General features: G+C 44.4%; 1 protein-coding gene across 2 annotated transcripts in view; it reads right to left on the reverse strand.

Moving 5' to 3' along the window:
• KCNH8 (potassium voltage-gated channel subfamily H member 8) overlaps positions 1 to 10,836 on the reverse strand; it is a 156,963-nt gene that overhangs the window by 47,426 nt on the left and 98,701 nt on the right. The gene's annotated exons all lie outside the window — the stretch shown is intronic.

The raw sequence follows: 10,836 nt of genomic DNA on the forward strand, positions 1-10,836 counted from the left end.
GGTTAAGAACTTAATTCGTTTTGGAGGTCCGTTCTTAACCTGAAACTGTTCTTAACCTGAGGTATTACTTTAGCTAATGGGGCCTCCCACTGCCACTGCGCTGCTGCCACACGATTTCTGTTCTCATCCTGAAGCAAAGTTCTTAACCTGAGGTACTATTTCTGGGTTAGCGGAGTCTGTAACCTGAAGCGTCTGTAATCCGAGGTGCCACTGTAACTTTAAATACACAGTGCAGATGGGGCCTTAGATGTCTCTCCTCACTTTATAAGTAGGAAGGGGGTACACATGGGTGTTTGGTTTCAATACATTTATATTCCACTTTTCCTCTAGGGAGCTCAAGATGGTGCACAATGTGCTGCCCATCTCCTTTTTATCCTCGCAACTATCGTGTGAGGTAGGTTAGTCAAAGAGACAATGACTGCCCCAAGGACACTCAGTGAGCTTCATGGCTGAGTGGGATTTGAAGACTGATTTTCCAGTTCCTAGTCCAGCTTCTAGCAACCACACCACACTGGCATCACACTACATTTCTGAGCACAATTCAAAGTGTTGGTGCTCACCTTCAAAGCCCTAAATGGCTTCGGCTCTGTATACCTGAAGGGACGTCTCCACCCCCATCGTCCAGCCCAGAGACTGAGGTCCAACTCCAAGTGACCTTCTGGCAGTTCCTTCATTGCGAGAAGTGAGGTTACAGGGAACCAGGCAGAGGGCCTTCTCAGTAGTGGCACTCGCTCTGTAGAATGGCCTCCCATCAGATGTCAACTATCTGATTTTTAGAAGACATCTGAAGGCAGGGAAGTTTTTAATGCCTGGTGTTTTACTGTGTTTGATGATTTAATTTGTTGGAAGCTGCCCAGAGTGGCTGGGGCAACCCAGTCAGATGGGCAGCATATAAATAATAACTTATTATTAATATTATTACTAGTTAACAGTACAGAGATGCCATGCTGCTTCTTCTGCACCAGACATCCATGTGTTCACTGTGGATGTCTGCAGAGAAAAGTCTAGGCTCATAGAGCTTTACACAACAAGACTTCCCTGGTCACTCAGGTTATAATTAATTATTACCATGCTATTATTATTTTCATTCCACACCTTCCTTCTGGCAAAACTTGGGCCCAGCTAACAACAATCTTACAATATAACACAGGTGTCAGAGCTGCCCAAGGTCCCAGCTCACAAAGGACCAACGCTGCTTCGTTGTTAGGTACAAAGTCTTTATTGAAGTTCAGTTTCACTTCCAGAGCCGCAGCGCGCAGCTCTACGTCTCAGCTGTCAGACCGCTGATGCTCCGTCTGAGTCTCCTCCCCCCTGACACCAATTTAAGATTCTAGCCTTACTCCACCTCTTCCTCAGTTCCTTCCGCCTCTGGTTCCGCCTGGCCGTTGGGGTCTCGCCCTTTCTAGACTCTTCTGACGCTGAGTCCCCTGAGCCTTCCCCCTCCCTCCAGCGGGCTTTAGGAGCTGGTTCCCCATCCGGGTCTCCTGCTGTTCCCTGCGCCTGTACATTTGAACTTGGCGCGCGCGCCCAGCCGGTAACTTTTCTCCTGACCGTTTCACTGCTGCTGCTGTCACTGCTTCCCCCTCTGGGGGGGCTAGCTGAAACTGACCTCCCCTCCGTTGGAGGCGTGGTCAGCCCTGACTCACTCTCTCTCCCCGCTGGAGGAGACGCTGGCCCTGACACATGTGACTCTTCCCCCCCACTACGCTCTGGTGGGGAAACTGGTCCCAATCCCCTACTGCTGCTTTGGGGTTCCCCTCTGGCTCCTTGTTTCTGGTGCGTCCCCCCTGGGACCCCCCTTGCCCTGACCATAGGCGCCCCCTTCTGGGAATCTTCTTATTCGCTGGAGAAGCTCATGGAATCTCTCGGGCCACTGTCATACTCCCCTACGCTGCCCTCGGATTCTTCCCCTTCGCTCTCCATTTCCTCTCTCCCCAGTGCTCCTGCTCCTGAGTCCTTGACAACAGGTATCATGGAATTATTGTCAAAATTATAGCAGATTAACAAAAACCTTTAAAATCCAATGGCTGGTGCTAAAACTCTCATTGTTCTAATATACATCTAGGCACCACAAGCCTAGCAAAACTGGTATGTTTTAAGGTGACGCCTAAACTTTGTCAGTGTGGGGGACGATATCAGCGTTCAGATTTCCAGGGCATTTGGTGTCAGGCAGAGAAGGTGTTAAGCACATCTACCACATTTAGACTGTCCCATCTGGTCCTTGTCCTCTGTGTTCTTTTTTCAGGAACTCAGCAAGCAAACCTGACATGCACACCCTGAATTGTGAAGGTGGAGGGGAGGAGGTACCACTTTAGAGCAGTTAAAACGAAGGACAGGCCTCCTTGAATCTCAGTTTTCCTTCATGGTTTGTATCCAGACCTTAAAGTTATTTCACTCCATTTCTCAGATGGCTTTTCAAAATGGCAATGTAATTAAAGTGCATACAGTTATTAATCAACAAGCACAAAAGATAGGTGGGTGCACAAATGCTTCTCTAAATCAAGGGGATTACTGGACTCATATTATGACCTTTCGGAAATCTCATCCAAAATGAATTGTAGGTAGAGGGATGATTTCACACCGTGTTTTGTTTAACCGTTTCTGGGAAGAGTTCCAGTGTTAGATGAAAATGTAAATGTGCTTCTAGGCTGGGATAGGTGATGACGGTAGCATTTACAGCCAGCAGTACAAATATCTCACATTTTACAAGTCCTCCCCCGTTCTTAAATCACAATCTGTCTCCGTGTTGCTGCATGCATCCACTTATATATGGCACAAGAAGGCTAGGTCCAACAAGATGCAAACAAACAACAGCAGTAACCAATGCGCAGTAATCCTACTGTTAGTTGCTGGGTCCACCATGTAATAGAGCAGAAGGTCCAATAGGTCTTCTTTTCCTGTTTGTGCAATGATCACAGAATACTAGCTTGGACATTTGAAGGATGTATAGCAATGGGGAAGGCATCTTAGAAAAATTCCAAAGCAAACTCGCCTGATTAGATTTGGGTGGATCATGAGACGAATATTATCATGAGTCCACTTAGGGGTCTGCACTCTGGATAATCCCTTTACTAGGTGTCCAAGTATTGTGAACTGCTTCATTACTTTAAAACTGTTTTTTTAATTTTAAAAAAATCAAAATAGGGCATCAAACCACCCACATCCCGGGGTGACTAGTTTGTGGGGCTCCTTGCTGCTGCATGCTGTGAATACAAATACAGTAAAAATTCCCCCAGGGAGTGATCAGACATGATGATGTTCCAAAACTCTAGAGGGAACAACACAGAAAAAGCATGACTGCTTACACCACGAAGCATAGAGACACAGAGAGAGTCACCTATGATTTCTGATTATCTGTTAGGGAAAAGAATGATTAGGAAGGAATATGGCCGCTCCAAAAGTCTAACTTGAACGCTTCTCTTACAGTCAAAACTAAGAGAAGAATGAAAGGTAAAGGTAAAGGACCACTGGAAGGTTAAGTCTAATCAAATTAAACTATGGGGTTGTGGCACTCATCTCGCTTTCAGGCCATGGGAGCCAGCGTTTGTCCACAGACAGCTTTTCCAGGTCATGTGACCAGCATGACTAAACTGCTTCTGGCACAACAGAACACCGTGACAAATGCCAGATCGCACAGAAACGCTGTTTACCTTCCCGCCTCAGCGATACCTATTTGTCTACTCACACTGGTGTTTTCAAACTGCTAGGTTGGCAGGAGCAGGGACATAGCAATGGGAGCTCACCCCGTCATGCAGATTCGAACTGCTGACCTTACGATCAGCAAGCCCAAGAGGCTTGGTGGTTTAGACCACAGCGCCACCCACGTCCCACAAAGAGGAGAATGAAGACCCATGAGAAGAATCCTGTTTGTTTACCTGATTATCCCTCACCCCCCAACCACTTTATGATTAGAACAGCCTCATAAAATAACTCACTGTGATTAAAAGCAAAACCTGTCCGTCAAAGGGGAACATTCAAACATGCACAACCTCTCTACTTATTTCCACAAATTACCGCAAACTATATAAAAGACTCCACAACACACCAAGTTAATCCCCAATGTGATTCTGCACATGTGTGCTTGGAAATAAGTCTCACAGTGTTAGTGTTCAATGGGCTCATAGTCACAAGTAAGTGGGCCTTGAATTGCAGCCCCTTCTTTGAGCTTTATCTAATAAACACAAGATAGTTACACATTTACAGTGCCGAAACACAAAGATTCAAAAATAAATTTGCAATAAATCTGCCTGTGTATCAACTGGCCACTTAAAATATAGCCCTAGCAGAAAATCCTCTGTTTAAGCAGACAGTTTAGGGTCAAAATAACTAGCGACTACCTCGGTGGCAGGTGGCGCTGTGGTCTAAACCACAGAGCCTAGGAAGGTTGGCGGTTCAAATCCCCGTGACAGGGTGAGCTCCCGTTGTTTGGTCCCAGCTCTTGCCAACCTAGCAGTTCGAAAGCACGTCCAAGTGCAAGTAGATAAATAGGTACCACTCCGGCGGGAAGGTAAACGGTGTTTCCGTGCACTGCTCTGGTTCACCAGAAGCGGCTTAGTCATGCTGGCCACATGACCCAGAAAAACTGTCTGTGGACAAACGCCGGCTCCCTCGGCCAGTAAAGCGAGATGAGCGCCACAACCCCAGAGCCATCTGCGACTGGACTTAACGGTCAGGGGCCCCTTTACCTTTTTTACCTGGAAGAAACTTGGGTCTGCCACCGCTAGACTGCATTTTCCATGGAAGTAGCATTCTACCAGCCTGTAGCACTATTAACTCCTGCTGTCACAAACTGCCATCAATTTAATTGGTCTTTCCCCTTGTTACTATTTGCAAAACATCAGGGTTGCCTTTCCCAGAACGTCAAAAACCATGTCAGATTTCTTCGGGATATTGTGATTAGCTTAAAAATAATGAGTTTCTATTTTTTTCTTTTCAAACAATGCATCGTTTTATTTTGGATACTCGGCCTTTATAGTACACTGCAACAGTCTTAAAGCATTTCTTCGCAAACAAGTAAAACTTAGTCCTTGTTCTCACTGATGTAGTAAATCAGCATGTCAATCTGCATCTAGACCAATACCGCTAATTTACTTTGCTGGCTTATATTTTACTGCCTAATCCATTTATATTTTTAATTGACTGACCTGTTTTAAAATTTCATGCTGATTTTCTCATTTTAAAATGTATTTTATTTAATGACTATGCAAGGTGCCTTATGGAGGCTATGCCCATAAATAAGAATGAATTGTCTTGCCTATAAATTAGGATAATGGTGATGAACCAATCCTATGGTCCCTGGAAGGGTGTCTCGTAGGATTTGGTGGAGCTCTTTTTGTGGATGGAGAGGGAGCTATGCCCTCAAAGAGGAAAGTCAGCTCCCAGAATTATTCTCTGCTGTTAGTGTTTCCACAACAAAGAGGGGGAAATAGGGGCATGTCAGGTGTGGATCAATGGAGCTGTGGATCTATGGGATCTAAACCCTTACCATTTCCCCAGAATGTGGGAAGGGAGAGTGTTACCCTGCTCTTGGGCTGGTGTATTCATTTTTCTCCCATTTAGACCAATGGGATGAGATTTATTTTTTTAAGGCTATGGAAAGATGGGGAATAAACAACACTGTCTGGTCCACTAGCACGAGCATAACAACAACAACAACAACAACAACAACAACAACAACAACAACAACAACAACTTTATTATTTATACCCTGCCCATCTGGCTGGGTTTCCCCAGCCACCAAGGGCCTTCTGGCGCTTTCCTCACTGCGAGAAGTGAGGTGACAGGGAACCAGCCAGAGGACCTTCTCTGTAGTGGAGCCCACCCTGTGGAACACCCTCCCAACTATCTGATTTTTAGAAGAAATTTTTAATGTTTGATATTTTATTGTGTTTTTAATATTCTGTTGGGAGCTGCCCAGGGTGGCTGGGGAAACCCAGCCAGATGGGCAGGGTATAAATAAATTATTATTATTATTATTATTATTATTATTATTATTAGTCATGTCTACTCAGAAGTAAGCCCCAGTGAGCTCAATGGAACTTATTCCAGGTAAATGTGAACAGAATTTCCACTTCTGTGCCTGTTAAAATTATTGAGAACAGAAACACTAAGCTAGGGCAGAGAGAAAGATCAGATACCTGCCAAGCATTTGTATTGTAAAAACTCAGCTGTGCTCTACTCTTTTGGGTAAAGTGTGATTCTGGGTGCCAGTTCTGCTAATGTATGGCAGCCCTCCTCTGAAGCGGTGACAGTGAAATTAAATAAAAGGAAGCTAGAAGTAGGTCAGCTACAGGTTTCCACGGAAGATTCTCCAGTTGCTATCCAAAGAGCCTGCTGCTAGTTTGCCAAAGAGAACAGGCAGTTCCCTGGTTACAATGCAAAATGGGTTTTGAAAAACAGCAGAAAATATCACCTGCAGCCTCATTAGCCAAGGAAACTGACCAACAGGCTTCAGCAGCACTTGGAATATTAATATATTGGGCAAACTATCAGCACAATCCCTTTTAACACTGACAATTTCCAAAAGTTATAAGGGGGTGTGAGTCTTCAAGCTAGATCGCCCAAGGGTTGAAAACTGCCAAATGCGATTTTTCGCTTGCTTAGAACTGCTTTTTGCATCTGGCATTTGTGAGTTAAAAACGTTAATTCATGCTGAATACCATTTTTTAGAAGAAAAGCTACATAGGTAAAGAAAAGGCAGTCTCATCATTTATTTCTGATTGACCATAAAGTAGAATCTATCTGGTACTGAAAAGCTGGTCCATCATTTATGCCTTTCTCTTCTTCTGCTGACTCATGTTGTCTCTATCATGCTCCTCTCGATATATTGGCCTCTTTCACACAAAATGCTGAACGGCTGTTCGGTGTGGTGCAGAGGCGTACCTAGGGTCCCTCGCACCCTTGGCAAGAAGCTATACAGTGGTACCTCAGGTTAAGTACTTTATTCGTTCTGGAGGTCTGTTCTTAACCTGAAACTGTTCTTAACCTGAAGCACCACTTTAGCTAATGGGGCCTCCTGTTGCCGCCGCGCCACCAGAGCACGATTTCTGTTCTCATCCTGAAGCAAAGTTATTAACCTGAAGCACTATTTCTGGGTTAGCGGAGTCTGTAACCTGAAGCGTATGTAACCTGAGGTACCACTGTATCAGCACACACCGAAAAATCACTTTACTGCAATACCAAACACCTTTGTGCTGCGGTGCAAGAAGGACAGGAAGCTTCTCCCGTGTTTGTTCTTGCTGCGATAGCAGTGCTGCGGCGCCATACATTCCATACAACATACACTCCATAGTTTGATAGGTGAATTTTGTGCCCCTCCTGGGCCTGGGCCCCCAGCAGGGGCCAGTTTTGCCAACCCCTAGCTTTGTCTCTTGTGTGATGTGGACAAGCCACAGTCAGACTAGAGGATGTAAACTTCTCCTCCTCTTTCCCCTTTCTTCCTGTTTAGGTGTGAGAAGTTAGACCTTCCTAACAGAGGGTCCATGTTGTGCTTGGCCCTGAAACTCTTCCCTAACCAGCTTGTGGGCGGGGCTTGCCCCACTCCAAGCCGGTGGTGCCACAGTTATGCCAATGGCCTTTAGCCAATCAGCAGCGTGGCAAGGTTGGGGGTATCTATTTGACAGCACGATGTAGGGACCTCCTTTTGCTTCGCGCTGCCGAACGCCCACCCACCCACCCACCCGTTAATTAGGTCGTGTTTGGCCTTGCTTTGGACTTCGGTTGGTTGCCTGTTTTGGAATGGGGGTCAGGTAGGATTTTTTTCCACTGTGGCAAAATGGCTTTGGCCACTTGGTTTTTGCCTACCTCTTAGCAATCATCACAACTTTGTAAGGTTTGGCGGTTAGGCATTGGTTTAGGGGAATGTGGGGAGGGGAGGTCCGGCCATCACCCACCCCTCCAATGAATAGGGTATTCCGTTAAAGGAATCCGGGGGTCTGGATCTTGCCCGGAGAGGGGCTAGGGCCATGCCAGGACCCCCAGGAACCCCAGGGGTGAGCACCAGTCAATATACACTGACGGAGATCCTCCTGCTGGTTGTTTACCCTTCCAGGCTTCCTGCAGGGTGGGGCGGGAGCCAGATATAGTTTGATACCAATGCCTAAGCCAATACCAGTCACATTTGTTTATTTTAATGAAGTTGTGGCCAAAATTTGCCTATTAACATTTAAACTAAATTCTGTCTCCACTGTGTCTTTATTTCCATTCAGGATGGGTTTTGGGGCTCGAAGAACAACTGAAGCTTTTCCCTTCCACTTTAAACTAACCACAGCTTGCTGTGACATTCAACACCAGACAAACTGTGCTTTGCCATAACTATGGTTATTAAAAAAAAAAACAAGCCAACTTCAAGCCATACTATATGACATGTTCATCTTCTGCAAGGCTTCTGTTTTCCTTTGTGCTGTTACTTACCAGCTGTTCAGGTTTGTCCCTACATCTGGAACCCACTGCTTCTTAGTATCTATCTTTCAAAAAGCTTATGGGAAACTATTAATTCTGAACAGAATTTTCTTCTGCAAACTCTTACGGTGCTTTAAAAAAAATCAGACTCTATTGTTTCATACTGCCTTCCCCCCTCTTTTCATGCCTGTTCCCTTACCACTCCAATTATATTGGTTACATGTGAGCTGAGAATTGTCATTTTTTAAAATTTCACAGCATCCAGTAACTGTAGGTGTTTTATAAATAAAATATTGTGCAGGTGGGCATTGGCCTGAACTAGCAGGCTCTACTTATGTCCAACCAGCTCCAGGAGGAACAGTCCCATGAGCTCCTGTACTGCTTCACTGAAATCTTCCTCCATGACTCAAAACAGTGGTTGCCTTGAAATTCCCAGACTGATGCCTAATTCACTCTGATGTCACATAACTTTCCTAAAGTATAAATCCTATTTATTATAATATAAATTCCTCATCAATAATACAGTCATACCTCTTGTTACATTTGCTTCAGGTTAAATCTTTTCAGGCTGCGTCCCGCAGCGACCCGGAAGTACCGGAAAGGGTTACTTCCGGGTTTCGCCGCTCACGCATGCGCAGACACTCAAAATGACGTCACGCGCATGCGCAGAAGCGGCAAATCATGGCCCACGCACACAGGTTGCGTTCTGCTCATGTTGTGAACGGGGCTCCGGAACGGATCCAGTTTGCAACCAGAGGTACTACTGTACTCACAAATTCCCTCTTACAAAAAGATGGCAAAATGATGGTTTTGCTGTTTAAGAAAACCCTACATGGAGATGCAGTCAAGCAAGGTGCCTGAGTGCAAATATGCCTGTATTGAAATCTTGGCCCAGACACCAATCCTGCCCTCTGATTTCTGGAAAACTTCACACAATAGTTTAGACCCTTGTTTACATGGTATGAAACAGCCCTCCTGGAACTTTGTCCCTTCAGAAAGTGGATGGGAAGTCCTCTTGCATCATAAACTCCCTAGACATGAAAATGAGCACATTGGTAAGAAGACTAGACACAAATCTCTCTCTTTGGTGTGCCAAGTCTCCACAGGCAGGGAATTTTGACATGAAGGACCATCAAACCATGCAACACTATCCTTGAACTAAACAGCAACAAAGAAGGGTTGTACAGCATGCATTTTCTAAACCTGAGAAACCAGCCCTAAGAGACAGATGGGCACATCTATATGCAACAATACAGCAAGAGCAAATTGTGCTTCTGTTTCCCCCCACCAAAAAAGCCACACATGCAAAAAACTAAAGGTGTTGCATGTACCTGTATCTTGAGAAAGTAATATCAGAAGTGATCCAAAGTCAGCTTAATTTGCAAACATTCAGATGTACCAGATTTGCAGACTGGAATTATAACTCCACATTTAAAGACCGACAGCTTTAGTTACACCTTTGTTACTGCCTTTGTTAGTTTCACCTAAATAATGTAATTTGTTTCTGAGGAAGGAAAAAACTCATAACTTGAATTTTAACTGAGGTAGATATATGCCCTCAAGGATATATTCAAAATGCATACCCAGAGCTGCTGACAAGAATTTCTGGTGACCGCAGAAGCACTAATGAAGAGAATGATGAATGCTTCAGATTCCACTAGCATCAGCCCAGGAAAGCTTCCCAACCATTAAAATCTTTCTGTCAGTATTCTCAGAATATGATGTATGTGACGATAATGATCATGGAAAAGATTTTAGCCTAGTGGCTGTCTTGAGGACGCTGATGGAGCACAAGTATGCAACAATAAACTTTGTACAATTAGTACTGCACCGTTAAAATAGAAGCATGGGACCAAAGGTCAGTAAACTCCTCATTTCCACCACTTACTGGTTCAAACATACTGAGGGAGGCACATGTAATATGACCTCCCTTCAAGCACAAAAACAAACCATAAAGCAATGCACTTTGGTGAGTAAGTGTAAAAAGCAGACATTTCAGTGACTGGAGAGGACAAAAGGAGGCTTATTCAAAGTAAATGGAATTAGTTTACTGCTTAAGGTAAGTCATTTCCTTTAATCATTATACACAAAACAGTTTTGAACTGGTTTTTCTTTCTCTTTTAAGAGGCTGCTGAAATTATAGCTGACAGGTGGGAGATTTGTTCAAGACTGTTGCACAAATAATTTATGGCAGCTTTGATGAACTCAAGGAAGACGCATCTTGACTTTTTGGCCTCCTATTAACCTGCTATCTACGGCTGTCTAGTTCTACAAGATCATGAAGTTCCAAAATATAGAATACATTTTGCAGCCAAGAAGGTTTTCAGAGTAATCTGCTTATTGTCTGCACAGATCTAAATAGCACTTACATATACGTCTAAGAGCTCAGAGGGGATCTCTTTCATAATAGACCTCTCTAAACTATAAAGAATTTTT

Source organism: Podarcis filfolensis, assembly GCF_964270895.1.
Source record: "Podarcis filfolensis genome assembly, chromosome: 12".
NCBI classification, from domain to species: domain Eukaryota; kingdom Metazoa; phylum Chordata; class Lepidosauria; order Squamata; family Lacertidae; genus Podarcis; species Podarcis filfolensis.